This window comes from Ambystoma mexicanum, chromosome 5p, assembly GCF_040938575.1.
Source record: "Ambystoma mexicanum isolate Mex_15411 chromosome 5p, UKY_AmexF1_1, whole genome shotgun sequence".
Lineage (NCBI taxonomy): Eukaryota > Metazoa > Chordata > Amphibia > Caudata > Ambystomatidae > Ambystoma > Ambystoma mexicanum.
The window spans coordinates 1,334,436,709-1,334,464,100 of record NC_090930.1 but is presented as its reverse complement, the minus strand read 5'-3'; the positions used below and the strand labels follow the sequence as shown (position 1 = coordinate 1,334,464,100).

The 27,392-nt window shown below is 48.6% G+C and overlaps 2 protein-coding genes across 3 annotated transcripts in view; one reads left to right on the top strand and one right to left on the bottom strand.

The window, feature by feature from the left end:
- Positions 1-18,578, bottom strand: part of MTRR (5-methyltetrahydrofolate-homocysteine methyltransferase reductase) — a 983,610-nt gene extending 965,032 nt beyond the window's left edge. Inside the window, exon 1 of the mRNA XM_069613725.1 lies at positions 18,495-18,578. The gene's annotated coding sequence lies outside the window, so the exon portion shown is untranslated. The remainder of the gene's footprint in view (positions 1-18,494) is intronic.
- FASTKD3 (FAST kinase domains 3) overlaps positions 17,555-27,392 on the top strand; it is a 661,001-nt gene continuing 651,163 nt past the window's right edge. The window contains exon 1 of one of the 2 annotated variants that reach the window (XM_069613727.1): positions 17,555-17,683. The gene's annotated coding sequence lies outside the window, so the exon portion shown is untranslated. Of the gene's footprint in view, positions 17,684-18,039; positions 18,173-27,392 lie in introns of those variants that run through there. The other variant, XM_069613728.1, reaches the window with a different exon arrangement.

The following is a 27,392-nucleotide window of genomic DNA, read 5'->3' as shown; positions in this document are numbered from 1 at the left end:
TTGATTTTCCATTGCCTTTTCAGTTCACAGAAGGGTGACGTTGTGTTCTTATTCCCTCCATGGCTCATGCTCTCCTCCATCTATGTTTAGTTTATGTTCAACACTTGGGGAAATCACTAGATGATTTAATAAATACAAATGCACGTTTCAGGGACTCAGACAGATTACTGCATGTTCTAGTTATACTTATGTCCCATTCTCTGTATAGGTGGAGTTGGTTCCCAGCGGGTGTTTATTGCCCCTTCAATGCAGTTTGTTTTTTCCAACCATTGCATCTCAGCAGTTAATTGAAGATAGCTTGCCTGTAAACTTAAGGCTAGTTGTGATCACTGTCATTAATTTGAAAAGATAAAAGATGTTTTGATCATCGTTTATGAAGTTATCGGGTGAATGCTTTTTATGAAGATGTTTTTTTTGTCGTGTCTAATGATGGCACCAGTTCATTCTCGTGCAATGTTGTGGCGCTTGGAGCTGTTCTTGCTTTTCCAGATTTTTCAGCAGCCTTGTGTAACAGGGGACTGGCACTGTGAAAGGAGTGCTGTTGATTGCTTTGATATTTGAAAGTGGGAGGTCACATTATTCCTTTGAGGCAGTGATCTTTAAACCTTTTTATGCTGCCTACCCAGCCACCCTCTTCGTCCCTTGTAAAGAATATAGTTTCTGGGCCCCCCCACAAGCCAAATACTTATATTTTCTATTATATTCTTATATTTTCTATTAAAAAGTGTAACGCTCACCTGATTCCCACGGAGGCGCAGGTCTGGCTTCGAGTGCTGATGCTTCTTCAATGGTGAAGCGCAGGACTCTGAAGATGGACAGGTAGGGCCCCTCTACTCTGGCTTCTCCGGCTCGCAGGCATATTCCCCTGTGCGTGAAAAGGGAGTATTTACCTACTGACTGAGTTATGCTCAAGCCTCCCACTCTCTTCCAACCCTCCACGATTCCCTTCCACGATTCCCCGTGAAGTCTTACCTTAGGGTCAGGAAAGATGAGCTCTCCATCCTGCTTCTGATGTAGGGGGCGCGTTGAACCCAGTTACTTCACTGGATTGAGGATTGATGGGAGTTCAGGTAAGCTTGACTATTCAGGTAAGGTTCGGTAAAAGTTCTGTTGCAAGTCCAAAAGTCCTAGCTTATTAATAATGTTCATTGTCTTTTTCCCCTTAGGGGCCAGGGTTCGGAATGCCGGAGATATGGCGCCAACCTGAAGTGAAACGTGCAGTTCCAGTAAATGACAGGTAAGTTCTGGATGAGCGCTCGGGTAATGTCTTGCATTCGCTCATTCAATGTCTTTGTCTTTTTTCCCCATAGGGGCCGGGAAGCGGCAAGACCCGAAATGAAATGGGAATGACCCAACAGGTAAGACTTAGAAGGAAACTGAGCTTTTCCTATTCCCTTCCTTCTCTCACCTTGTTCTTGCCTTTCTCTCTAGGTTCTGGGAAGTGGCTGTGGATCCGGATGATCGCTGCTGAAGATGGTGGCGTCCAGGAAAGGTGAGTGAAATGCAGCGCTGCAGCGATCGTAGCGAAATGCTTTTAAAATGTTGTCTTCCTTTTCAGGATCGTCGGTGTGATGTCTCTGTGGCGCTGATTTAGCAGGTAAGGTCTTTTGTCTCCCTTTGCAGGTGACCCAGGATTCTGACAGGCGTGGCTGAGGTCCAGATGCAGGTGCTGACACGGTGAGCGTCCAGCTGCAAGGAGCAGAACAACGCGAAGCGTGAGTTGCTGATCGGGTGTGGTTTAAATAGCTTTGGAAGAAGTTCCAAGTGTGTATCCTTCCTCCGATCAGGTATGTATCCTTCCCCGACCACACCCGGGTGGAAAGAAATCCCACAGGTAAAGTAGTTCCATTCAGGCCTCAAGAGGGCCTGGATGTGGCAGCATGGTCTGCATCAGGTAAATGCACATTAAAACACTTGAACACATGTCTAGCTTTATGAGCCTGGCGCCTAAGGCGCCAGGACAGGGGTCCAACATGAGCCTGGCGCCTTAGGTCCAAAGGGCCCCAGCTTGGGCCCGCTTGCACTCCCCTGGGGGAAATGATGCCTGCCTCTGGGGTTGCTGGGTCGGACCTGGCTCCTTGGAGGTAGGCATCATGACAGTACCCCCCCTCAAGGCCCCTCCCAAGGTTCTTCCCTCCGGGGGTTTTGGCTTGTTCGGAAATCTCCGGTGAAACCTTTGTACTAATCGAGGTGCGTGGACATGGTTACTAGGCTCCCACGATCTCTCCCGAGGTCCATATCCCTTCCAGTCAACAAGATAGAAGAGTTTCGACTTTACCACCTTGGAGTCTAAAATGTCTTTAACTTCGAATTCTAATTCCCCTTCAATTTGAACTGGATCTGGAGGCTTGGACAATCGGGTTCCTGGTTGTACGGGCTTCAAAAGTGACGCATGAAAAACTGGATGTATACGCATGTTGGATGGTAGATCCAGTTTAAAGGCCACTGGGTTGATTATAGCCTTGATGGGATAAGGTCTTATGAATCTGGGATTGAAGGTTCGCGGGCCCTTGAGGGATAAGTGTTTAGTTGCTAGCCATACCTGGTCTCCCACTTGGTAAGGAGGAGTTTTACTTCGGTGCAAATCTGCGTTTTCTTTATACTTTTTCTTGGCTTGCAGCTTCTTTGAAGGCTCGGGTTATTGTGGAATGAAGATGATTTACTGCGGGCATTTCCAGGGTCAGAGGTGGATCTAGGTCAGAGGTCCGAGGATGGTGACCATACAAAGTATAAAAGGGGGTTTGTCCGGTTCCAGAATGCACTGAATTGTTGTATGCATTTTCAATCTAACTCGGATTGGTGTAACATGCACCGAAGATATTGCTCGAGAGTATGATTGGTTCTCTCGGTTTGTCCGTCGGTCTGGGGGTGGTGGCTGGTGGATAACCGCACATCTATTTGTGCTAGTTGGCAACACTTCTTCCAAAAATGGGAGATAAATTGACTTCCACGATCCGAGACTAATATGGAAGGGAAACCATGTATGCAAACTACATTCTCCAGGAATTCCTTGGCCAAGGTGGAAGCAGAAGGCAAACCCTTTAAAGGGATAAAGTGGGCCATTTTGGTGAATAGGTCCACAATTACAAGGATTGTGTTGTAACCAGCACAAGGAGGCAGGTCGGTTATAAAGTCCATTGACAGGGTGTGCCATGGTGCCGGTGGAATATCCAAGGGTTGAAGTAGGCCGGCTGGCCTTTTCTTTTGAGCCTTGTTTTGGGTGCAAATTCCGCAAGACAGAACAAAAGACTATGTCTTTTCTCCAAGAAGGCCATCAGAAGTGACGTTTAATTTTTTCCTCCGTTTTAGCGATACCAGGATGTCCTTCCATTAAAGATTCATGATGATGGGCAATAACAAGTTCTTGCAATTCTTTACTTGGCAGAAACAACCGCTCCTGGAAGTAGGGTAAGTCATCCTTAACGGTGTAATGAGGACCCTTCTGACTCCATTCCAGTAAGGTTGAAGAGTCTAGAAGTTGTTTTACTTGCGTTCGGATGTCCTCAATAGTGTGCACTGAAGTTAAGCCTAAGATTCTTTGCTCAGGTATGATGGGCACAGGTTCTAAGCTCGAATAAGGTTCTTCCATGCCAATCCGGGATAAGGCGTCCGCTTTTCCATTCTTGCAGCCAGGGCGATAGGTAATTACAAAATCAAATTCTGCAAAGAATAGAGCCCATCGGAGTTGTCGTGAAGATTGAGCTTTGGCCGTCTTTAAATACTGTAAGTTTCTGTGGTCCGTAATTACGGTAATGGTATGTCTTGCCCCGAGAAGATAGTGACGCCAAGCCTTGAAAGCAGATTTGATGGCCAGTAACTCTTTATCGGTAATTGCGTAGTTGATTTCAGGAGGAGAACATTTTCTGGACCAAAAGGCCACTGGGTGTAGTTGGTTAGTTTTTGGGTCTCTTTGCGACAGGACAGCTCCCATGGCCGAACTGGATGCATCGGTTTCCACTATGTACGGAAGATCTGGGTGCGGGTGTTTCAGTACAGGTGCAGAGGTGAATTTGGTTTTCAGGTCCTGGAAGGCTTGTTCGGCTTCAAGAGTCCATTCGAAGAGTTTGTTTTTCTTTAGGAGAGCGGTGATGGGTTGGACTGTTCGGGAAAATTCCGGAATGAATCTCTGATAGAAATTGGCAAAGCCGAGCATGCTCTGAACTCCCTTCACCGAGCTAGGAGATGGCCATTTGAGGATGGCATCCACCTTTCGCGAGTCCATTCGGACTCCTTGAGGTGTCAGGATGAATCCGAGAAACTCAACTTCTGTGGTATGAAAAACGCATTTTTTCAAGTTTTGCAAATAGTCTGTGCTGGCGCAATTTCTCAAGAACTGCCCTAACATGTTTTCTGTGATCAGATTCTGAAGAAGAGTACACCAGGATGTCGTCAATGTAAACAATGACACAGACACCGATAAGTTCCCGAAGAACATCATTCGTAAAGTACTGAAAGGCGGCAGGTGCATTGCACAACCCGAAGGGCATCACCTGATACTCGAAGAGCCCAAATTTGGTGCGGAATGCAGTCTTCCATTCGTCGCCTTCTTTTATGCGCACCAGGTGATAAGCTCCTCGGAGATCTAACTTGGTGTACACACAAGCGTCTTTCACTTGGTCGATAAGCTCAGGGATCAAGGGCAGAGGATAACGATTCTTAATCGCTATTTGATTTAGGGCGTGATAGTCTATACACGTTAAGGTCGCCTTCTTTTTTCGGCACGAAGAACAGAGCTAAAGAGACAGGAGACTTGGACGGGCGAATAAAACCATTGGCTAGGTACTGATCTAAATACTGACGCAAATGCAGGTTCTCAGGTTCCGTAAGAGCATAAATCCTACTACAAGGTAGTTGAGCATTGGGTACCAGATCGATTTGGCAATCATAAGACCGATAGGGAGGTAACGTGTTAGCCTGTTCTTTCTGAAAAACGTCTTGGAATTCTTGGTATTCTGACGGTAGCTGTACAGGGGTGGAAGTTGCTGAGGCTAGACCCATAGCTGGATTTCTAGAATAACAAGTTGGTTCACAATCAGGAAAACTTATCTTCTTTGCTCGCCAGTCAATTCTGGGATTATGTGTTTCTAACCAAGGAATTCCAAGAATTACTTGAAATTGTGGGGCCTTGATCACATCAAACACGATTGCTTCCCGATGTCCATCCTGACCCACCAGAGTCACTTCAACAGTGGAATGCGTTACTGGCCCTGAGGCTATTTCGGTTCCATCTACTGTAGTAATGACATCTTGGGTTACTTTCGGGTGGAGAGGAAGCTTGATCCTGGAAGCCAATTCACGGTCTATGTAATTTCCAATAGCTCCACTGTCGATGTATGCTTTTATAGCATGCAACTGCTGAGGCTGTTTTGGGTTCACGAGCACCATTGGCATGACAAAATGCGAGGTCAAAGAGTTAGTTTTCAAGCTCGGCAAGCGGACCCCTATGCTTGTCGGGCTAGGTCGTTTCCCGAATCAGGTGTCAATAATTCGTTATCAGTAGCTCCAAACACCTTCTTAAGTGGTTTAACTGGACAATTTCGAAGAAAGTGACCGGAAGTCCCGCAATACAGACAAAGTTGCATTTGCCGCCTTCTCTCTCGTTCTTTCTGCGTTAATGGTCCTTTAACGCCACCGATTTGCATAGGTTCAGATACGTCGGTACTCTTGGAGTTAGCGTGGGTTTTAATTGGTACTCGGTTTTCATACTTGAACCGATCTGCTTTTCTATTTTGAAGTCTGTGATCCAGTTGAACCACCAAGTCTATGTAGTCTGCGCAGACCTGGGTTGGGTTTACTATCTGAGCTAGAACATCCTTTAGCTCTCCGCGCAGGCCTCGATGAAACAATGTGATCCTTTTGTTTTCTGGCCATCCAGTTTCCACAACCAGTCTGTTAAAGGTGGCAATGTAGGACAGAAGATCCCGATTACCTTGTCGTAAGGATAGCAGTTCGTTATCAAGGGCCTGTCCTTGAGAGTGTCGAGCGAACAATCTTTCCATGCTGGCCTGGAAGCCCTGAAAATCCTGGAGAATGGGATCATCCTGATTTACCAATGGAATAGACCAATCAGCAGCACTGCCACTGAGGTAAGATAGTATAAAGGCTACCTTGGTCTGATCATTAGGGAAGGCTCCGGGTCTGCACAGAAAGTGTAAACGACATTGGTTCATAAAGACGGCATATTTCTTGGGATCCCCCGAAAAACGTTCAGGCGGGGCCAAAGGCATGTGTCCAGGTAGATTAATCTGTACCGGGTTACTCAAACCCATAGATGTGGAAATGTCTCCGGCATTAGGTAAAGGAGTGTGCCCTGCCTGGGCCTGTAATAACATTTTGGCTAGGTCATCTGTTCTTTCGTTGGATAAGATCAGTTCTCTTTTGAGAGCGTTAGTCTCCTGGCGGGCTGAGTGCACCTCTGCCCGTAATTCCCCCAAAAGCTGGGCCAGCTGGTCAGTCTCGGAAGTCTCCATAGCGCCCGGGTGGGATATTGTGGGTAGGCTTTGCGTTCTGTAACGCTCACCTGATTCCCACGGAGGCGCAGGTCTGGCTTCGAGTGCTGATGCTTCTTCAATGGTGAAGCGCAGGACTCTGAAGATGGACAGGTAGGGCCCCTCTACTCTGGCTTCTCCGGCTCGCAGGAATATTCCCCTGTGCATGAAAAGGGAGTATTACCTACTGACTGAGTTATGCTCAAGCCTCCCACTCTCTTCCAACCCTCCATGATTCCCTTCCACGATTCCCCGTGAAGTCTCACCTTAGGGTCAGGAAAGATGAGCTCTCCATCCTGCTTCTGATGCAGGGGCGCGTTGAACCCAGTTACTTCACTGGATTGAGGATTGATGGGAGTTCAGGTAAGCTTGACTATTCAGGTAAGGCTCGGTAAAAGTTCTGTTGCAAGTCCAAAAGTCCTAGCTTATTAATAATGTTCATTGTCTTTTTCCCCTTAGGGGCCGGGGTTCGGAATGCCGGAGATATGGCGCCGACCCGAAGTGAAACGTGCAGTTCCAGTAAATGACAGGTAAGTTCTGGATGAGCGCTCGGGTAATGTCTTGCATTCGCTCATTCAATGTCTTTGTCTTTTTTCCCCCATAGGGGCCGGGGTCCGGATGCCTGGAAGCGGCAAGACCCGAAATGAAATGGGAATGACCCAACAGGTAAGACTTAGAAGGAAACTGAGCTTTTCCTATTCCCTTCCTTCTCTCACCTTGTTCTTGTCTTTCTCCCTAGGTTCTGGGAAGTGGCTGTGGATCCGGATGATCGCTGCTGAAGATGGTGGCGTCCAGGAAAGGTGAGTGAAATGCAGCGCTGCAGTGATCGTAGCGAAATGCTTTTAAAATGTTGTCTTCCTTTTCAGGATCGTCGGTGTGATGTCTCTGTGGCGCTGATTTAGCAGGTAAGGTCTTTTGTCCCCCTTTGCAGGTGACCCAGGATTCTGACAGGCCTGGCTGAAGTCCAGATGCAGGTGCTGACACGGTGAGCGTCCAGCTGCGAGGAGCAGAACAACGCGAAGCGAGAGTTGCTGATCGGGTGTGGTTTAAATAGCTTTGGAAGAAGTTCCAAGTGTGTATCCTTCCTCCGATCAGGTATGTATCCTTCCCCGACCACACCCGAGTGGAAAGTAATCCCACAGGTAAAGTAGTTCCATTCAGGCCTCAAGAGGGCCTGGATGTGGCAGCATGGTCTGCATCAGGTAAGTGCACATTAAAACACTTGAACACATGTCTAGCTTTATGAGCCTGGCGCCTAAGGCGCCAGGACAGGGGTCCAACATGAGCCTGGCGCCTAAGGCGCCAGGACTGCGTCCAAAGGGCCCCAGCTTGGGCCCGCTGGCACTCCCCTGGGGGAAATGATGCCTGCCTCCGGGGTTGCTGGGTCGGACCTGGCTCCTTGGAGGTAGGCATCATGACAAAAGTCACCATAATCCTGTTTTTAAAGAGATTCACCCCCCCCCTGCCCCCACCCCTCGGAGGGCCAGCCCTCCAGTTTGAAGACCACTGCCTTAAGGCACCCTATCTGTTTAGCATAGAGAGGCCCCCTTTTCGTGGGTGGGGCAATTCCTTTCCTTCCCTTTTATAGTTCCACGCAATTACTGTTCTACTGATCAGTCTGATCACTTTCAAACCGTCGCCAAGTACGGGATAATTGCTGCCCCTCTCTGGCTTTAACGCTGTTCCTGCTCCATTACCCCCACAATGTTCCACATGAATAGGTCTATAACTTCCTCAGATAGGTGCACCCGACCCTCAAGTAATAGTTTGGCTTACCTACGTGCATCATGCCTCTGCAAAATGTACCCATGGCTTGGTTACTTTTTTCCACTGCTCATGAGCGCTGCACTATTTCAGCTGTAGTGCCTCTGCAAAATGTACCCATGGCTTGGTTTACTTTTTTTCCACTGCTCATGAGCGCTGAACTATTTCAGCTGTAGTGCATAATTTATGGCACAGCAGCGATGTTTATGGGGAGGCAGGGGCTTCTGTTGACCCTTCTGAAGGATAGTGTCTGTCTCATATTAGCAAAGGCCTGTCTGCTAAGCAGTAATATTTACTTTTTGTTCCCCCAGTGAAGTTCACTTTGGTCATGGGTTCTGTCCCTTCATACCCTCCTATTTCCGGTCCGTATAATTTCCTGTAAATTTTGCTGTCTGCAAGCTGGGGCTCTCTAAGGTTGATATTTACATTTAAGAAACTGAAACAGGTGCTCGCCTTTTAAAGGACACACACAAAATGACTCTGCAGCATGTTAGGTACAAGAGCTCAGCAATTAAGAACGTATTGCCTCTCCAGAACACCCACCTCAAATGTTATTAGCGAGCAGATGGAACTAGTTGAAGTCACAATGGGCAGACGTCGGATTGGGTGGGAGTGGTACTCCTATACTTTTTATTTTTAAGTTTCACGGTTCCTATACTTTTATTTTAAAAAGAAACCGTTTTGGAATGGTTTGGTTTTAAAATAAATAAAAGTGTAGCAAGAGTTGAAACTTGCACTTCAGTGCCCTGCACTGAACATTCCCATAAAGAGCAGGTGTGTTTGTTTGGGGGTTTGGACTGTGTGTCGGAGGGTGGGTGGCGATGGGGTTTGTGGGGAGCGGGGGCAGGCCAGCAGGCAACATATTTCAACTACTTCTTTTCATACACTTCGACCACTGACAATGGGTGAAAGTCTAGAAGGAAGTTACCAGGAGATGTTTCACTCACAAATAGGGACACTTCAGGCAGGAACATCCATAACAAGTCCACCATAAATTAATGGTTTTGGGTACAGACAAGTTTCACAAATACTTGAAGCATACTAAATATATATATTTTTTCTTTTTGGCAATAATTGAAATCATGGCACTCTTTAAGGTACTTTTCTTTGATTCCAACAATTCTCTTCTCTGTGTATTCGAAAGGTTGGGGAATTTGAGCCTTTGGCAATTACTGGTGAAGTTAATTGTAGATGGCTGATAGAGGGTCTTGATGGAAGTAGAGGAGAAATATGTGAACAAAAATATTTCAAAGCAGTAGTGCTTTTCCAGTCAGCAGGTAAGCAATGTATTTTTTTCCCCCATCTATTTGATGTTTGGGGGAAGGGGAAGTACATCTGACGTCCCTAAGCAGAGGCATTCCCTTTTTTCACACATACAGATGAGTGCTGCATAATAGCCACCACTCTTTAACAGCATCTCTATATCCTATAGAGTAACTTTCTAAAGTATAGATGACCTACATGATTTCTCTTCTGTTATTGGGCATTTGTAGAACACCTTTTACCATTGGTATGATCTCAAAGCGCTATGGGTTGAACGCCCTCAGGGACTGTGGTCCAGGTCAGAGTATGTGTGCAGTTAGACCGAGTTGTGGGTAGCTGCATGGGAAGGGGGTGGGGGAGCACCAAGGAGTTCAAGAATAAGTAAAATTTAACCAAGGGGACGGATGGGATCGCACTTAAGGGCAATCAATTACCCGTGTACAGCTCAAGCAAAAAGTCTGTTGTATTGATGGTCACATTTTGAAGTTTTAACTTGCCTTTTCATACCTGCAGCCAAGAAACAGTTTATTGAGACACAGAAAACATTTCACAAAACAATTAAAACCTATTGTGATGCAGAGGGCCCAATTCAGGCTTTAAAAAGAAGGTCAGAGTAGGAAAAGCAGCTACTGGTGGAATCTGGCAATTGGGAAAGCATCGGAAAAGAGTGCTGCGTGGACTACAGGAAGTAGATGCAAAAGAAAACAGAATTATTGTAAAAGCTGATGGGTGGAAACCGACTATTCCCAAACTTAGTAATGGCTGTTCAGTTATGGTCACAAAAGCTGGAAAACCTAAGTCTTTTGACAGGGATGGCTAGTGTTCATCATTCCTGCCTCAGAACTTGCCTCTGTCACTTCACCTGGACAATTGAAAGACAGCAGTTTATCAGCAGATGTCTGTGGTGTAATGTTGCAGTTCCCAAAGATGTAGCTGTGCAACAACCACAAAATAAATATTGGACTATCAAGTCAATTGTCTGCTACAAATGTTTTGTTGGACAGATCTAATTTGACAAGCTCAACTCTATCACCACATCTTCTCAACAGTGTGTCCTTGCTACAGTATGATGGTCATACCTGTTTAGGCAGTAAAGTGACAACTACACGTTCCCACACCTGTTCAATCATTCAGAGTATGGTCTTTAAAATCAATGGAATTGAAACATCCCCACAACCGAGTTTGGTTGCTACGCCAGTCCCTGCTACTAATCGTCAACTTAATTGTAGCTCACATGCTGCTTTGTGAAACTGAAGATGCAAGTGCTCTTGTGTGTAGAACTATAGAGTTGATCTGCTGAATTTGTAGGTTGGTCCCAACTTGTAAAAGGTGCATGTTTTTGTACATGTCTTTGTGCTATTTAGTATGGTCTATGATTTCTGGTGGGGTCATTGAGTGTTTTCTTGAGTGTGGTGGATAGGTGAACTAATCGTTAGTTGCTCATATTGATATTGGGTGAAGTGACTGTTGGCAGTGTCATGCAGGTAGACCTTTAACAGATTCCGTTTAGGTCACTGAAAGTGTGTATTTTAGTGCAGTGGTTTGTGATTGTGGCTGGTTATTGAGTGTGATGCCATGTTAGCTACAGGTGAGAATTGAAATGAGGGAGTTTACAGGTTGGTTCGTGAAATTGTGGTGGTGGATTTGTAGTTTTGTACACTAAATCAGCTAACTTAGTTAACGACATTTGAGTGCTCTAGCATAGAAGGCAAAGATGGAAAGTGACAGCTGCAAATTCCCTTGAGGTTTTCCAGTACACTAGGCATAAGTCTAACTATACTCCCCCTATATAAATACCATGTTCCAAACAAAAAGGACACATCCTGGGGTAATCCAAACCATTTTCCTAAATCTTTTGCATGCATCATGAAATAACTCCTCCTGGAGGTGTCCGCAATAATCATTCACAATTCAAAACCCATCCTAAAGTTCTCATGGGGTCATCCTGGAGTAATCCCCACCCGTCCTGAAGTTATGGGGTCATCCTAGAGTAATTCCCCACCCATCCTCAAGTTGTTATGGGGTCATCCTGGAGTAATACAAGATCATCACTAGGAGTAATCAGAACTCATGCTGGAGTAGTTTCTGTGATAACTCTAGTCATCTAATTTCTAAATTTCAGCCTATACACATACATCAGGATGGTTTCGGATGATCTCCCTGCACTAGCCATGGATGACTCTAGGACTGAGTCACTGGATGACTCCAGAATTATTCCAGGAAAATCTTCCTTTTTGACCCGTCCTGAGGTTATGGGGTCATCCTGGAGTAATCCCCACCCATCCTCAAGTTGTATTGAGGTCATCCTGGAGTAATCTCCACCAATCCTGAAGTTATGGGGTCATCCTGGAGTAATACAAGATCATCACTGGAAGTAATCAGAACTCATCCTGGAGTAGTTTCTGTGATAACTCTAGTCATCTCATTTCAAAATGTCGGCCTATACACGTACTTCAGGATGATCTCCCTGAACTAGCCATGGATGACTCTAGGAGTCACTGGATGACTCCAGAATGATTCCAGGAACATCTTCCTTTTTTACTTTGGTACTGAAGGCGCTGCAGTGTTCTCCCTTTGAACCTTGAGAGCAAATTCCCCTAAAACTCCTGTCTCTTAAAACTGTCTTTGTGGTTGCCATAACTAGGCCAAGGAGCCTCAGGGAAATATGCACATTAACTTGCAAACCACCCTAACTGATGATTCAAGAAGTGGCTCTCTACCTTAGATGTGACCCGTCTTTCATCTCGAAAGTGGTGTTTAAATTGCATGTTTTTCAGGAGGTAATTCTCCTGTCCTTTCCCAAGTCTTAGACTCCAGATGAGTTGGGCTTGAGTTATCTAGATGTCTTGAAGACATTCCTGATCACTTTCAAGCATTCCGAGGTCTTCAGAAAGTCATTTTATAACACTTGGGGGCACAGTCTGGTTATAAACAAACAGTTCCCACAGTCAGCCGGTGGCTTAGAGAAGCTCTGGCTACGGTCCATCAGTCCTGTAGTTTGGCTTCCCCCTGAGATTACATGGTCGGTCCACTATCGCAATGGCTGCCTCGTGGGCGGAGACACAGGGGGTGTCCATTCAAGAGATATGGAGGGTGGCCCCTTGGGCTAACCTCAGTGCTTTAAATGAGTCAGTCCTACCCGGCCCTGTACCTGCACTTCTTATACTTGTGTTCATATGAGTACCTGCACCTCTCAAAGGCTTAACCCCTTAAGTGCCAAGGACGAGATACCTCGTCCTTTTGTGCACTGCACTTTGTGCGAGCGGCGATCGCACAAAAGTGTAATCGAACCCCCGGGATATTTGAGGAGGAGGTTCCTCCTCATGGCCCGGGGGATGGATTTCTTTCAGTTTCACGTCAGCGTGTGTAATGCACACTGACATGAAAGAAACAAAGTAAATTTCACTGCAGCAGCCATTTTCGGCTGCCGCGGTGAAAAAAGGTGAGTGTCCACCTTCCTCTCCCTCGATCTCTGGCATTATTGAGCCATTGAAATTGAGGGAGATGTTGTTGGAAGGGGGAAGTTTCTAACAACACCTTGTTTGAAACATTGCTGGCTGCGGATCGCTCGATCCACGCCCAGCAATACCACTAGACCACCATGGATTTGTTTTTGAAGTGGGGGGCTGAGGGGGCCGCTTACGATGTAAGCGGCCCTCTTCTCCCCCCTCCCATCCCCCAAAGCAAGAGCTAGCACGTTTTGCCCATTCTGGGGGCACATGGGCACACTAATGTGCCCATCTGCCCCTAGGTAAAGGGCAAAATGGAAAAAAAGGAAGTGTGTTTGTTTGGGGTGGGGCTGGGCCACTAAACCACGACAGATGTTTTTAGGAGAAAGGGGATTGCCCCCGACCCCAAATGGATAGGGGACAGCTCATGTAGCCCTCCCTGGGGGCAGATTACAAGTGCAAACTGCCCCTGGGAAGGGGTACATGAGATGCCAACTCATCCATTTGGTGTGGGAGGGGCAGAGCCACCAGAAACATTTGTAATGCGGCCCCAAAAGCATGGGGCAGCACGTGTTGCCCACCCTGGGGCCAGATGGGCACACTAATGTGCCCATCTGCCCCTAGGAAAGGGGCAAAACAAAAATAAAAAAAATAAAGGTTTTTGGGTGGGGGGACATCAGTGGTTCCAGGGAGCCCCAGCAGGGTCCCCGACATTTCCCAGAGGGAGAAGCTGTAACGCAGCCCAGCCAGAGCTCCAGGCTTGGCTTGGGGATGGTCGACCCACATGAGAGACGGGTGCCCAAGGCCAGGGACATCACCCCCGACCATCCTGGAGGTCTGGCTGGGATGCGTTATAGATTTTACCTCCGGGAAGGGAGGTGGACCCTACCAGGGCTCCCTGGGACTGCTGCTGCACTTGGGGATGGTCAACCCACATGGGAGACAGCCGCCCAAGGACAGGTATATGATCCCCAACCATCCTGGTATTCTGGCTGGCCTGCGTTACAGCTTCCCCCTCCGGGAAAGGACGGGGACTGTCCCGGTCCACCCTGGAACCACCGCTGGGCTTGGGGACGTTCAACCCACATCGGAGTCAGCCGCCCAAGGCCATGAATATGACCCCCTACCAACCTGGAGATCTGGCTGTGTTCTGTTAAAGCTTCTCTCTCTGGGAAAGTACGGGGACCCTGCCGAGGCCGCCTTGGACTTACGCTGCACTTGGGGATGGTCAACCCACATGGGAGACAGCCGCCCAAGGCCAGGGACATTACCCCCCGACTTTCCTGGTGCTCTGTCTGGCCTGCATTACAGCTTCTCCTTCAGGGAAAGTTTGGGGACCCTGCCGGGGCTCCCTGGAATCGCTGCTGGGCTTGGGGACGGTTAAACCACATGGGAGACAGCCACCCAAGGACAGGTATATCACCCCCGACCATCCTGGAGCGCTGGCTGGGCTGCGTTACAGAATTTCCCTTGGGGGAGGGAAGGGGACCCTGACGTAGGTTGACTATCCCCAAGTGCAGTGGCAATCCCAGGGAGCCCCGCCAGGGTCCCCGACCTTTCCCGGAGGGAGAAGCTGCAACGCAGGCCAGCCAGAGCTCCAGGATAGTCGGGGGTAATGTCCCACACATGTGAGGTAACGTTTTCGTCAGGACACCTGTGGGAACGCGGGAAGGTAAGACATGTGGTGGTGATGGTGTGTTTCGGTGTGAAATGTCTGAATATTGTGGTTTTATCGCCAAATTTCAGACTTTACCGGAGCTTTTGGGTAATACATTCTGGGGCGATTCGCGCAAGTCAGACCTCTGGATTCCCACGGGTGTCTTCTTTTCTAAAATGCATGGGGGTCCCCGTTTTCCTTGGTGGCTGCGACACCGCAGGACCAAATCTGTAGGTTGACTCCCCAAATCCTTTGGGGGATAGCAGTGGTTTAGCCTTTTCTCTTTGCGGCCAGGCCCGTGCACCCACACATGTGAGGTACCATTTTCTTTGCGACACCTGTGGGAGCACGGTAATGTAGGACATGTGTTGTTGGCGGCATGTTTCAGTGGGTTAGCAGGGGGAAATGTCTGAAAAAAAATTTCACCAAATGTTTTACTTTGCCGGGGATTGTGGGTAATAAATTCTGGGGAGATTCACGCAAGTCAGACCTCTGTGGATTCCCACGGGTGTCTGCTTTCCAGAGATGCATGGGGTAGTGTGTTTTCGTTGGTGGCTTCGACACCTTGGGCCCAAATCTGTAGGTTGTCAACAAGAGCAGAATCCTGCACAATCTGCTCTGCTAAAAGACTTGGGGTTACCAGTGGTTTAGCCTTTTCCCTTTGCGCCCAGGTAGGTGCACCCACACATGTGAGGCACCGTTTTTTTGTCGGGACACCTGTGGGAACACCAGAAGGTAGGACATTTGTTGTGTTTGCTTGCTTTTCATAAATTTGCTGCTGCACTTTGTCACACAACCCTTTCATTTACCCAAATGTGACCTACATTTAGTCGCTGCTTTATGCACTATACACTTTTTTAACCTGCACAAGTCACCTACCCTTCAAAAGGTCTGCCTGTGTGCTTTCAAAAAATGTACGTTTGCCATTCCTCACCACATTTGTTTTCCTTATTTACACATGCTACGTACGTCTGTTTAGGCCCTAAGCATAAAAAACATGTGTACCATGGCTCCGTTTTTGGCTTGTGGTATTGCTTGTTTTGTGAAACATTATGAAAAATTAGTGATTTCCTAACTGGAAGAGTCGGGGAATGTAGCAGGGCATTGCTTTTCTCAAAATTCAAAGAAGCCATTGCCTTACCGGGCTAACCATGTCCACCACATACCTTTTGTATCTGTCATTTTTCCAATTTTCCCCCAAACTATGGACATTTTCCCTAAATAGTTGTTGCCCGACGTGCGCAAATCACCCCTTCCTGAACTTGGAATTTTGTCTACTTTTCAGAAATGTATGCTTTTCTGTCTTCCCATTCAGCTTTCCTACCATTCTGTCCACGCTTGTCCTACTGGAAAAAAGGGCAAAATTGCCTACCTCCCACAAAACGGATGGTAACCATATGAAAATATGTTTTTTTGGTTTCCACTCAACCTGTTCTTAGAAGCCTGGGAGATTGTGAATTCAGCACAGCAAACCATTTGTTCCTAGCTCTTACAAGGAAAAAACCATAGGCTTCTTTGTACATGATTTTATTGGCATTTTCGGGAAAAACGCAAAAAGTACTTCCTTTTTGGTTATTTTCTCTTCTCCCCATAAGGCAAACTAGGATTCCTTGGTGGTGTTATGACCATCTAGATGTGGGAAGAAAAGGAGCCAAATTTGGCAGAGATATCTCATGTAACAAAAAATGTACAAGAGATTGAATGGCGACATACCGAAATCACCAAAAAAAGGCCTTGGCACTAGTGGCGAAAACCTTTGGCAGTTAAGGAGTACCTGTACTCAACTATGTGGCGAGGTGAAATAGAATGCATTTCATTTCACATTGTCGCAATGAAGGACTAAGCTTCTGCGGCCTTTGCTGGGGAAAGCAGCACTCTCTCACACCTCCTCTCTCTACCATTCACAATGCCCATGTCTCCTTCAGGGCCTACCCTGCAGAACAAATGGAGAGGCAGACATGCAGCACATGAACTCTCGGCGCACTAATGTGCAAATGTTCAAGTAAGTGGAGTTGTGATGGAATGTTTTGGACTGATTAGCTGCACAGTTACCTACCAAATTCTTTATTAGACAATGAAAGCAAACAATAATGAAACTCCCCTTTTAAAGCTAAGTTTACAGCTATGATCTGATAGTTTGACAAACAAAACAGAAAGTCTCATTTTATATGCATATTGAAATTTTCTTACCACAATGCATATAGACAAATTGGAAGTTTGTGTTCAAGAATTCTCAAAACAATGCTTAACCAAAAAGTGTTTGATCCTTGGCAAAAATGTAATCTTGTTGTGCATTGCCTACATTAATTGCGAGTTCTCAAAGCCTGCCATCTTTAATACAAAACAATACTGGTGTCAAAACAGGGCAAAATCAGTCTGATGAGAGCCTTTGAGAGATGATTGTATAGAATCAAATGTAAAGGTGATGACGTAAAACATAGCTCTCAACCATTTGTGTCGCAAAGGCGGTGAAAACACCCAATTTTATTTTTGGCGGGTGAGAGGCCCATTGAAACGAATGGGCGTGCAGGAGGCTTGGCGGGTGAGTCAGCTGTTTACAAGGCGGGTGACACCCGCCAAAAGCGTGTGAGTTGAGAGCTATGCGTAACAGTAAACTGTTACACTGAGATTTTGATTGGAAACACAGATATTTCAACAGAGCATGCTCCCAAGGCTAGTTTCCACAGAGAGTTTTTGAGGGTGCGAAAACATAGCTGAAGCGGGAGTGACACATCTAGAAATTGACACAAATAGAGAACGAGACACTAAAAGCGAGACACACATAGAAAGTGAGACAAATGGAGAACTAAAAAAGTGGAGTGAAAAGAGACGCAATGTGAGATTTAAGCAATATAACCCGAGGATTGGGACATTACGGCTGAGGTAATGCCCTGGGGCAGCAGTTAAAAGCCCTCAACTAAAAATAAAATTACAAAAAAAGATGACCACCATGGAGAAGGGAACTACAGGGGGTCCCTTCTCCCTTTCCACGGCGGCCATTCAGGGAGGTGTGGCGGAAACACTACTGTTCCCAGCTCCAGGGAGGAAGAAGGAAACACAAGGTAAGTGGGGAGGGGGGTCAGGGCATTTAAATATTTGGCAAAGGAAGTGGGGGGGGGCGTAGGTGGGTGCAGGGCAGCACGCTTACCTGGTTCCCAGCGATGGAAGATAGCGGCCTCCCCTTCTGAGGAGACTTGGAACAGGGTCTTTACTGACACAATAAAAAGCTAATCTTTTTTTTTTTTAAAGCCTGAAGTTATTGCTTGCTCGTGACAGCTTCAGGCTTTACAACACAAAGCCTTGCCTTTCGATTGTTGCCGACCACATCCCACTTTCATTAGAGATGCAGGGAGGTTGGCAATACGACCAGGCAAGGCTTTTTTTCTAAATCCTGAAGCTCCAGCTTCCCCGCGAGAGCTTCAGACTTTACAAAAAAAAGCCTTGCCTACTACCAGCCGGATGCATTTGGGGACTTCAGGGGCCTGTCTCAAACACAATTTTCGGATCATGTCGAGGGCTCTGCCAGCCCCGGTCCACTCAAAGCCCTGCAAGTAAGTACCGGGAGAAGGAAGAGGGACATGGAGATAAAGAAGTTTACCTGTTAGTAATCGGTACAGTGGAGGACGAGTGAGCAAAATGGGTGGCTATTAGGGGTTTCATTTGAACATTGATTGTATGGGTGAGTGCCCTGTTTATGGCTTAGGGACATGCAGCTATGATATGTGGCTGCCCTTTACAGCTCTCAACGTACTCCCATATACGGAACCCTGTCCATGGGTTGCACTCATTATTAAAACTGCTCCACAGTTCGTTACTCTAAGGATCCGGGGCAAGTACAGTTTATAGTTGGAGGCATTCATGTTCTCCGCTTACCTTCAAGCTCGGCTTTAGTTTCAGAATCCTTCCAATTATAACAGCTGTCAGCAACTTTACACAATTCTACAGAGCAATGGGACATGCACATGGCGTCATTGAAATCGAGGAAGGACAAGGCCGGCAAGTGATAAAAAGCCGACGGCTGAGGCCATTTTTGAAAGGCATCATGGTCCTGGCTTTCCTAGCAGTTCACTCAAGTAAGGAAGCGGAAAACAACATTTACTTGTGAAAATATACTACAGCGGTACAGCCTGATTTTAAATGAATAATATAGATACAATGTTCCGGTTGATGGAAAACTATAATATGAATGTAAGCTGTATAATGAACGATAACGAAAACGGGATTGATCGGTAAAATACTCAATCATACATAATTCAATGAACATGCGCAGAGGTATGACGCCACGTCCACTTTTCGTAGGAACAATTAGAGGCCATGACCAAAACAAATACGACCATTAAAACGTTGGCATGTTTTGGTCTTTCTACACTGTCTACACACATCATAGAGGAGGAAAAAAAGCCATAATATTATGCATTAAAGTATGGTTGATACTAGTTCCCATTCAAGAAACGGACCATTGGTTGTTAGGGCCATTTCTCAGGGGTTAAGTAGCTGCTTCAGTGTGAGTCGGCTAGTTCCCATTAGAGAATTGTCCCTTTTTGCTCCCCTAGTGGCCAAGTACTGCACAATAATGGGAACTAGTCTACTCCCCTGGGAAGGCTGGTTCCCATTAGATAAATTTCCCTTTTGACCAAGTCCTATATAATAATGGGAACTAGCCTACTTGCACTGAGAAGGCTAGTTCCCATTCGAGAAATGGCCCTCTTTGCTCCCCTGGTGGCCAAGTCCTGCATAATAATGGGAACTAGCCTACTCTCACTGAGAAGGCTAGTTCCCATTCGAGAAATTGCCCTTTTTGCTCCCCTAGTGGCCAAGTCCTGCATAATAATGGGAACTAGCCTACTCGCACTAAAAAGGCTAGTTCCATACATGCCAATCCTCCCGATTTTTTTTAGTAAAAAATACTGCTATTTTTCACGTTCTCCCTTTTGGCGGGAGAACGTGAAAAATAGTATTTTTCACTAAAAAATCGGGAGGATTGGCATGTATGGAACTAGCCAATCTTAGTGCGAGTAGGCTAGTTCCCATTAGACGAGCAGACCTTTCTGCCTCTCCAGGTCGGAGGGCCGTTTCTCTAATGGGAAATGGCTTCTTCAGTGTGAGTGGGCTAGTTTGGTGTCCAGTCAAATGGTCGAAAATAAAAGATCGAATTACCATTTGATCGACAGACAAATGGTCGGAAAAAAAAAGGTTGAATTTTTTATTTATTTATATATTTTTTTTAGTTTTGGTTGGTTAAAAAATATTTTTAATAAAGAAAACAGGGGGGGCGTGGCTTGGAGCGCCACTGATGCGGTCGCTCCCTTGAAGCCTCCCGTGAGTGACCCGCCGCTGCTGCGATTATCATGCAGTTATAGTGAAGCTCCATGATCGCCAACACCACTTTCGGTGACCGGAAACTCTGAGGCATGCCTGGGTCAAGTTTGAACGGATAACGCGCCTGCGCTGTACCTAAATTTGCCTCCTTGGGAGACAAGATGGCGGATGCCTCCCGATCGCATGATCGCTGACAGACCGGCCGGGGGCCAGAAGAAGGCAGGGCCGACCGCGGAAGGGTCCTGCGAACGCAACTATACCTGCGCTCCCGCCCCCAGATTCCTCTTGCGCGGCTCAAGGCACCGCAAGCTGAGCGCGACCGAGCCCCCGGAGAAGAGCTCATACCACGGGGAAGTGGCAACAACATCTCGCTGCCGGAGGTCACTCGGGCGCTGCTCCTGCGCTCCAGCCAGCACATACTTCGGTGGCCCCTGGCGCGGGCTGAGGAATAAGGAGCCTCGGGTAGGAGCACCCCCGGCAAGCCCATCCGGCCACGACCTCCTCGAGGCGACGAAAACTGCTCCAGCCCCGGCAACCTACCCCGCGGATACTCTGCGGCTGCAACTATACCTGTGCTCCCGCCCCTGGATTCCTCTCGAGACCAAGCGGCGAAGGAGGAGCTCATCCGGGCCTCCCCTCGTCTCCCACTGCGCGGCTCAGAGCGCCGCAAGCTGATCGCGACCGAGGCCCCGGAAAGGAGCTCACACCATGGGGAAGTGGCAACAACATCGGGCACTGCCCCTGCGCTCCAGCCAGCACATACTTCAGTGGCCCTCGCAACCCTCCAGCCTCTTCACAAGACCTGCTCCAGCACAGATGCCGTTCGGCCACAGGCCTGGACCGACCCCACTAACAACAAAGGGATTGCCCCCAGCCCCTTAAGCAGCGCTGGGGTACAGTCCAGTGCCCTGGAACACAGCCTTCTCTCCTCACGTAAGGAGCGGAGACCCTCGTCAGTGAAGGGCGCTGAGATCACAAATGAACACTAGCCCAGCAGGCGCCCTTTCAGCTAAACGCCAATTGGACACAAACGCTTGTCCTCCACATTCTTCCTGGGGCACCCCGGCCCACACCCTCACCTAGCAAGCACACCCAGCGCTCTTCAAAAGCAACGGACCTCTGGTGCCCCCTCACCAGCTCACCAGGGACGACTCACAACAGTTCCTATTGGACACTCTCAATCAACCTGCCCCTCAACACACAGGAAATTGCATATCCGGATCCTTGGGGGGGGGCCCCTGGGAGTGTTCCCCTAGGAGACTTTCCCTACACTCTTGGAGCCCGCTGGGGGCCACCGGAGCCTCCCTAACGCGACCCCCCCATACATCTATCATGTCCAGGCAAACGAAAGCCGGTAAAGCAGCGGATATCCCCACTATGTTTGCAGGAGTGGACAAAGGCAAGAAACAGGACCCTCTCAAACTGACCCCGCAGAAACAGCTGGAAGAAAAAGACGCTCTTGCCACTAGGGGGGATCTGGTGGCCTTTATGGCGGACATTAAGACTGAATTTCGCTCCTGCCTAGCAGAACTCACCTCCAAAGTAGAGCAGACGGACCAGAGGGTAACGGAGGCTGAACAAAGGCTGGGGGAGATCGAGGATCGGTCACAAGCCCACACTACTTCCCTTGGAGAAATCCAGCAAGCCATTCACGCCTTGCAAGATAAATATGAGCTTCTGGAGTTTAAACAGGAGGACCTTGAAAATAGGGCGCGCCGCAATAATCTCCGGATTCGAGGGGTCCTATCATCTGTCCCGACAACAAGCTAACGGAGTACATAGGGGAGTTCTTTCAGGACCTGTTACCAGATCTAGACAAATCCCAGCTACTGCTGGATCGGACCCACCGACTGCGCCCGCGCCGGGGTGGCACTCGGACCCTGCCCCAGATGTGATCACCAGGGTTCATTTCTTTACAACTAAAGAGGCCATTTCAGCGATCAGCCGTACGGGAAACAGCCTCTCGTTCCAGGGTTCCCCCCTTCAGATTTACCAGGACCTCTCGCTGCTCACTCTACAAAAAACAAAGGGCACTCCGCTCCCTAGCACTTTTTCTTCAAGACCAACAGGTGCGGTACAGATGGTTGATCCCTACGGCGCTACAATTTTCATACAGAGGCACTCTTCGACGGATCAGTCACTTGGAGGACGCAAATTCAATCATGCAGCCAACCTCACCCAGAGGGACCTCCTCACCGAATCTGGAAAAGGCCAGGGACCCTGAACCTCCTCCCTCCCCAAAGCCCAGGCGGTCGTCATGGTCAAAGATTCAGCGAAACCACAAGAGGAGATGACTGGGGATGATGCGCACCTCAGGGACCTGGGCCACACTGACCACGGCTCACGGCCTGATCGCCCTCACTCACTACGGAACCGCTAGCTCGCTTCTGAATAAACAGAGCTTCTTGACGGTGGTGGAGGGCCACACTCACGGTTCATACCCACCCCAGGGATAGTTTTAACATCGTATCCTTGGAAACCCACGATACTTTACATCTGGACTCCTTTAATGGCCCTGTTGGCCAGAGGTGTGCCCGAACACACGATGTCAGCCCACCCGCTAGTTAAAGTTACGCCCCCCCCGTTGGGGGCGCATGTTAAAAACTCATATGCAGGATGACAAAGGCCTAAAGCCACACAGTAATGGCGGTTGACCCGCCTTCACCCGGCTCCACCGCCCCACCCCCAGCTCAACTCACGGAGCATGACCGGTTGGCAGATCATCGAACCCTGAGACTCTTCTCCTTAAACGTCAACGTGCTGAACGCCCCTGCCAAACGGAAAACAATTCTGCTCAAACTGCAGGATGAAGAGGTGGCAATAGCCATGCTTTAGGAGACGCACTTAATACACTCGGACACTAGCCGGCTCCACTCCCGAAGGTAACCCCTCCAGTTCTTCGCTTCAGGGGGATCTAAAAAAGGGGGCACTTCGATCCTCTTTCGGAAGGACCTGAACCCACAGATTCTAGAGACGAAAGCTTGCTCGGAAGGCCGATATATAGCAGTCAAATGTCTTCTGCTAGGAGACCTATACACCCTCATCTTAGTATACGCCCCAACACCGGGCAATCATATTTTTATGACTCGCTAAGTACCTCCCTCTCACCATTTATAGAAGGCCATATAATAATCGGAGGAGACTTCAACGGCGTTCCTGATCCCATAAAGGACAGATCGCACCCCCCGACCCCAAGAGACTTCACCCAGGCACTGAGCCTCCTCAAGATGTTTTGTTCACTGGAGGTAGTAGACTCTTGGCGAGTCCTTCACCCCACCGAAAAAGACTTCTCCTTTCATTCAGGAGTCCATCGGACCTTCTCGAGGATTGACCTCCTCTTAACCTCCCCCCAAACTCTAGCTTTCGTCGAGGAGGTGGCCATTGGTACGAGAGCCCTATTAGACCATGCCCCAATGATCCTTGACATCCGGGCACAGAACCCAAACTCCAACAGCCCACGCAGGTGGACTCTATATGACCCCATTCTCAATGAGATGGCTACAAGAGATATGATTGCGAAATCCATTAAGAACGTCTTTGAAGAGAACCCAGCATCTGACACCTCTGTAGGAAACACCTGGGATGCAATGAAAGCAGTCATCAGAGGCACCTTGATCGCCCAGGGAGCAGCCTACCATAGGAATAGGCGACATGCCCGGAAAGCCTTGGAAGAAGAATTGAAGGCCGCAGAAGAGAGCCACAAGAAGAAGGGTTGGTCCCCTAAGACACAGAAAGCCTACTGCATAGCCAGGAAGAAAGTAGAGGCCCATTATGCGGAACAGACCGCCTTACTCGTGGCCAGAGCTAAACAATCGTATTACGCAAAGAACAACAAGTCAAATAAAATCTTGGTGGCCAAACTGGCGGAACTAAGAGAGACCAACTTTATCACAGGCCTACGTGACTCCGAAGGAGTTACCCAATTCTCGGAACCCAAGAAGCAACAGCTAGCGATGGACTACTTCGCCAAGATCATGACAGCCAATCCACGAAACCAACCGCAACAAACGGAATATCTACGTAAAGCGGCGCTGCCGCGGCTTTCTGACATCAAAAGGGAGGAGTTGGAGGCGCCTATCACAGAAGAGGAGATGGAGGAGGCTATCAAATCACTCAAATAACGAGCCCCGGGGCCAGATGGATTCTCAGCAAGATTCTATAAACTATTCAGGCCCCAGCTTGTTTCCCCCCTGGTCACACTCTTCAACTCCTTCAGGGAGACGGGATCTGTGACGCCCTCGATGCAGGAGTCAACCACCGTCCTCCTGCCTAAACCTGGGAAAGACCCTCGAGACTTAGCCTCGTATAGGCCGATTGCTCTATTAAACATTCGTGCGAACCTATACTCCAAAGTTTTGGCGAACCGCCTGGGACCCGTCCTACCGGGGGATCATCCAGCCGGACCAGGTGGGTTTTATCATACATCGGGCGGCGGGAGATAACATCCGGAGGACTCTTAAACTGGTGGACCTCACCGCCCGGAACTCCCAGAAGTTAGTTCTGATGGCCCTAGACGCAACCAAGGCCTTTGACAGGGTGGATTGGACGTTTATGAAAAGTGCTTTGGGAGCCTTCGGCTTTGGGGCAACATTTCAATCAATGATACTAGCTAACTATACTGGCCCGAAAACGCTCCTGAGAATTAATGGACACCATTCGGCCCCAATCCCCTTGACCTGCGGAACTAGACAGGGCTGCCCGCTGTCCCCTCTGATTTTCGCCCTGACCATGGAGCCCTTTGCCCAAAGAATCAGACTCAACACTCAGATCAAAGGCCCAAAGGGCGGCTCCTCGCAACATAAAATCGCTCTGTATGCCGATGACGTCTTACGCTCTCAGAAGCCAGCTCGTCCCTTCAACACATGCTGGAAGAAATAGACACCTATGGAGAGGTCTCTGGCTTCTCGGTAAACTTCGCTAAATCTACGGCCCTAAGCATCGGCCTCACCCCAGATGAACGAGAACCACTCGCTAATATGTGCCCAATCACATGGGATGAAAAGGCGGCCCCTATCTGGGGGTCTATATTTCAGCGGACCCGAAAGACACGTACAAGGCAAACTTTCCCCGGCTGTTCGGGGAGTTCGAGGGTGACCTAAAATGATGGATGATGCAGGAGATTTCATTACTAGGGCGCAAAACAGCATGCAAGATGAACCTGCTACCGAGATTCCTATATGCCTGTGCCTCCCTCCCGGTGGCGATCCCCGCTCCGGCCCTCCGAAACCTACAGAGGAAGATGTTGAAATTTATCTGGAGAGGTAAGAAGGCGAGAATCCCCTTGAGGACGCTATTGGGGGATTCCAAATTGGGGGGCTTGGGATTCCCGGACCTACAGGCTTACTGGATGGCAGCCCAATTAGCGCACATCCACGCATGGCAGACAATCACAAACCGCCCCAGATGGGTGGAGCTGCAACAGTCACGAATACTGCTACCGCTTCGATTCCTACCGCACATCCCACCCCCTCTCTGAACGCACTGGGGAGACCTCCTCCTGGCAACTACTCACACCTTAAAATCCTGGGATTGGACACTAAAACGGAAGGGGGTTCCGAGAGGCCTGAGCCCTCAATCCCTGGTCTTCTTTAACCTGGCCTTCTCGCCTGGCGCGAGCCCCCGCAACTTCCAAAACTGGATAAACGGCAGCCTCGAAAACATAGACCAGCTATACGGGGGCAGCCTCGAAACCATACACCAGCTATACGGGGAGGGGCCACCCCTGACATTCGAGCAATGTAAAGGTAAATTCCAACTCCAGGAAAGAGACAGATACACTTATATTCAACTGCGTCACTGGTGCACACACACCCAAACTTTGCAGGCAGCAACGCGCCCCCCTACCTCCTTGGAACTGACACTCTGGGACCTCCCGGCCCGCGGGAAGGTGTCCACCCTATTTAGGCGATTCTTGGGGGACTTCTTGGCCACGAGAACGCGCTGCATGGCCCAATGGGAAGCAGACCTGGGTCACCCGATAAAAGATCAGACATGGGTGGACATCTGGACCCGGACGTATTCCTCATCCACCTGCATCACCAATAGGGAAAGCGCCTACAAAATCATGCTACGGTGGTACTACACCCCCCTCAGACTACATCACATGAACCCCCAAGTGGATTACCTCTGCTGGAGAGGGTGCGGTCACCCAGGCTCTTTTTTTCCACAAGTGGTGGACATGTCCACGGATTCAGCAATTCTGGAAGACATGCCTAGCGACCATTGCGCAAATTACTGGATCAGCAATCCCGCTAGAACCGGAACCTGTCCTGTTGGGAGTTCTGGTCCCAATGATCTACCCATGGGCCGGCACTAGAGCAAAATTGCTGACCCAATGCCTACTAGCCGGGAAAACAACCCTGGCCCGCGCCTGGAAGTCCCCAGAAGGCCCCCTTATGGCCCAGTGGTGGACGAAACTCTGGGACATACTGGTGGCGGAAAAGGTGACGGCGGCAAAGTCAGGTGCCCTACACAGATTTCAGAACATCTGGGCCCCAGTTCTGGAATACGACCGGCAGTTCCCAGCTTTGACTTATAAACCCATTAATGCTTGCTGGTCCCTGAAGGACCAAGAAAACCCTGAATGGGACACATGGAGGCCGGGGCGCGGGACAGTCGTCCCCGGTGGGGGGAGCCCGGACATGGGGGGGTTGGGGGGTGCCCGAGGGTTAGCATGCTTAAAATGCTTTAATGATGTTGTAAATGGTAGTGTAATTGTCATCCTGCCTTGTTCAAAAAGAAACAAATTTAAAAAAAATAAAGAAAACGGGGTTGGGGGGGAACCCCCCATTAAAAAAAAATAAAAAAATCGACCATTTTTTTCGACCATTTGACTGTCGATCAAATGGCATTCGATCCTTTGGTTTTCGACCAAATGACTGGTAACCGGCTAGTTCCCATTAGATGAGGGGACCTTTCTGCCTCTCCAGGTCGGAGGGCCGTTTCTCAAATGGGAAATAGCTGCTTCAGTGTGAGTGGGCTAGTTGCCATTAGATGAAAGCACCTTTCTGCCTCTCCAGGTCGGAGGGCCGTTTCTCTAATGGGAAATGGCTTCTTCAGTGTGAGTGGGCTAGTTCCCATTAGACGAGAGGACCTTTCTGCCTCTCCAGGTTGGAGGAGTCAGCACAGGCTTGATATTCTTGCTAAATAAGCGGAGTCCAGTCTTGGCAGTTGAACCCGTCATGTAGCCAACGAGTTCTTTCTGCCAATATACCCTTCAGAGGGACTCAGAAATACCCCCCGAAGGATCTATTAACCAAAAGATGGATGGACGCCACAGAAACCGCCAGCCTGCAAAGGCAGTAACAATTAGTCACAGCCAATTACAGCAATAACCCAACCTGAGATATCACGACAAGGTAATACTTGCAAAGGCTAGCAGGAGTCAGTAAGAGGATCCGTGAGACGTCTAACCTAGAAGAACACCAACAAAATTAGAGACTAATCATGAAT